This window comes from Gossypium hirsutum, chromosome A07 (genome assembly GCF_007990345.1).
Source record: "Gossypium hirsutum isolate 1008001.06 chromosome A07, Gossypium_hirsutum_v2.1, whole genome shotgun sequence".
NCBI lineage: Eukaryota > Viridiplantae > Streptophyta > Magnoliopsida > Malvales > Malvaceae > Gossypium > Gossypium hirsutum.
Genome location: NC_053430.1, coordinates 93,213,862 through 93,217,511, shown reverse-complemented (window position 1 = coordinate 93,217,511; position 3,650 = coordinate 93,213,862). Strand labels below are relative to the sequence as shown.

The 3,650-nt window shown below is 33.5% G+C and overlaps 1 long non-coding RNA gene across 1 annotated transcript; it reads left to right on the top strand.

Moving 5' to 3' along the window:
* Positions 1-2,670, top strand: LOC121231831 (uncharacterized). Its single transcript, XR_005929917.1, has 2 exons — positions 1-2,236; positions 2,489-2,670. It is a non-coding gene; the product is annotated as an uncharacterized lncRNA (long non-coding RNA).
* Positions 2,671-3,650: the final 980 nt, after the last annotated feature.

The following is a 3,650-nucleotide window of genomic DNA, read 5'->3' as shown; positions in this document are numbered from 1 at the left end:
GAAACTTGAAATTAGATAACTCAATCATGGTAGGGAAACATGCAATTCAAGTGAAATAAAGATACTTGAAAACATTTGATCCGAAGTTCTGAAACTTACTAAACGATCAAATATTACCAAAATGCAAAACCAACATTCGAGGAGGATCAATCTTCACTCGTCTTCTTGGCTGCGCAACCTAGCCAATTTGTTGGTTTCAACAGCATCCAACTGTGCTGCTCGCTCGACAATTTCCTTCCTCTTCTTTGTTGAAATATCATGGGATATCTCAGCACAGGATGTCCTGATAATACATTAGCAACAAGTGAGAAAATGCTCAGAGATAATGTAACACTCCTCACCCATCTTGACGGTCAGTGCGAAAGCCAAATACCATTGAAGCATTATTGAGTAAGAAATCTCAAATTTTATTTAAGAGTTAAAAGTTTGTCGAAACCTTTTTTTTTACATTGACTTATATTTTGAAAACAAAGATGGATTCGTCACCAATCACTTTCAGGATGTGTGATTGGGTTACCTTGAAATATAATCATTTTAATAAGAGATTTAATTTGTTAAAACAATGTTTTACAGTCTACAAAATCCAGAAAATAGGTTCGGGAGTCGGTTACACACGAAAAATGATTAGCACCCTCGTTTTGCCCAAAATTGGTAACTAATGTCTTTAGTGTCAAGAAATTGAAAATTTGAAAAGAGCTTAAGACATGACCCCACTTTGCATAATATTATTTTCAATTAAAACATATGTAAAAGGGCCTTTTATCTCGAGGTAACAAAAGCTCACATCCCGTAAGTTAAGACACGACATCTTGAATCCTCGAAAAATAAGCTTGCTTTTTATTTTATTATTTAATTAAATCTCATGTATTTTAATTTTAAAAGGATATTCGGTCATCTAAGTTCAACGAGAAAGTTGAAACCCTGTAAGTTAGGGCACGACTTCTCGAATATCCCAATATGGAACATTGCTTTATTTTTCTAAAAAAAGCTATTCATCGAGTAACGACAAATGTAATATTTAAAATAACGTGTATCTATCTTATTTGGGTATAATACAACAATGGGTAAATATGTCTAAACATGATGCATGATGTGATTTTAATGAAATAAAATAAAATGGTAATGTATAAAAACTGGAACGATGGTATACGAAAAGTAAAAATGTCACGCTTAGTGAATGACAATAATATAAATATACTAATGAAACCAATTCATAACAAATATAATAGTGATAATCACATAATATTTACTATTCTAATACTAATATAAATAAACAAAGAAAATAAATAAACAACAACAATAATAATAGGGCGATAAAATATGCATATAAGAAAACAATACAAATTTTAAATATAAAAAGAATAAGAAATAAATAAATAAATAAATATAAAGGAAAGTAGTTTATAAAAGATTGAAAATAAGAGACTAAATCAAAATGTAAATGAAATTAAGGGTGTAATTTGTAATAAAATAAATAAATAGATTAATAAGGATTAATGTGCAACGCGCTAAAAAGGACAGTGAGCAAATAGGAAAATATCCCTTGTCCTTATGCGCATCGTTTCTCAAAATGGTCCAAAATATAACGCGCGTAAAAGGGCAAGGACCAGTTGGGAAATTATTCCCAAGCTCACTAAACGCACATTCTATAGGGGACAAAAATAAAATGAAACTAAAATTATAGGGTAAAAATTTTAAATAAAAGAAACGAGACCAGATTGAAAACCGCCTAAAAAGCGGAAGGACTAAGGTAGCAATTATACCCCAGTCACAAAAACAAGTGGATCTGCCAAGAAATTGAGTCGGGTCGTCTGGTTGAAGGCCAAAACGGTGCCATTTTGGGGCTATTAAAGCCAACCCTAAACAACGTCGTTTACATCACCTATAAGAGCCATAAAATTTTACCAAAAATTCATTCTACCTATTGTTTTTTTTTAAAATTCCTTTCTCTCATATCTTTAAATCCGGCCTAAAGGTCCTCTGTTGGTCCGCCGCGACCACTGGTAGTCGGTGACGGTGGCCGCCGTCCCTGGTGGTTGAAAATTACGAAGAAAAGGCCCATTCTAACCTTTTTACTTCCCTCATCCCCGATTTGAGACCAAAATTCCCGAAAAGCCCACCAAAAAAAAGAAAATCAAAGGAAACCTTTCGGTTCTATCTTCTTTTGTCGAGACCATTCGACGAACCCCGAGGATCTGTCGGTCTTTCCAAACAGAGGGAGAATATGGTGATATAGGTAAATAGATTTCGTTTTTATTTTATTATTTTTATATGTTTTCAAAAATAAAAGATAAAAAAAATCACCTTTTGGATTTTTGAACTTTGTTTTTGATTACTCTTCTTTTTTTTTGTCTCCCATATTACATTAATTGTGGTGGCTTTTATAACTGATTTACAACATTGTTTACTATTTTATGTTGTTGTTTCTATTACTGTTCTGCGTCTGTTGCTTGTGCATGGTCTCTGTCCTTTTTTCATTCTTTTGTAGGTATCCTTGGAGAGTAAACGATGATGAAAAGGCAGACCCTTGGCTATTTTGGTGAAACGGCGACAAAAAGAGTGTCAGGCCTTGGGACGAGGAGTGCTGACGTGGCAAAAGGGCAGCGGTGCCAGAAACCCTAGGGTTTTTGGCTTTTTGAAATTGGTTTAAGTTTTTGGGCCATTGGGCCCCCTCTTTTTTGGATTTGGGCTTGATGTAATTTGGACTTTAGACTTAATATTATTATTATTTTATTTTTTGATTTATTTTTTGGTTGGGCCTGAGCAAAAATGGCCCATTACAATGTTCAAAACATTTTTTATTGTAAAATAATTAAAATATGTTTTAGATAAATTAAAATTTTCAAAAACATTTAAAATTATTTGGAATATTATGGCACTAAGGAGGGATTTGTGTGTGTACCTTTGTTTGTGTGGCTTTTGATTTTAGTTTTTGGTGATTTGTTGATACGGCTTGCTGCAATTGATTTGATCGATAGGTTCTGGTGATGATTATCGTAGGAAAAGACATTTCTTGCAGTGCCAGCGGTCGGCTTCTACAATGATTTTTGTCTGTTTTTTCCTCTTTTTTTTCTTTTGTTTCTTGGTGATTTTGCATGCACATGTTTCGACAATTATGTGTGTAGTGAATGTTTCATTTGAGATATTTCGCTGATAGTTTTTTTACGGGTCCCACGGCTACCAAAATAGTTTAGTTTTGTTTGACTTTTCTACGTTCCATATTCATTGTTTCTATATGAATTAGGGGTTTTCTAAACCCCATCGTTTATTTTCTTTTTTTAATGCACGTTTGGTGCTTTACGTACGTTCTTTAATCGGTTTAGTTTTCCAAAGTCTGATTGCTTCATCTATTTCGTCTTTGGCACAGTTTTCTTTGCGATTCTTGCTGGGACTTTATCTCTTTTTACCAGTGGTTGATTTTGAGTTTGTGGTTTTAATGCTTTCGCACTTTTTGTCTTGTTGTTGACATCCCTGTTTTCATACGTGTCTCTAGGATTTGCATTTGTTGTTGCGTTACTCGTAAGATTTTATGCATTTTATCTCTTATTGTAGTTTAGTGCTCGTGGGTTTGTCTTTTGTTTTATGTTTGTGGTTTGAAAGGTTTCTTTATCTATGGGAATAGGTTCGGGGCCTTTATCTTTCTCTTCTTG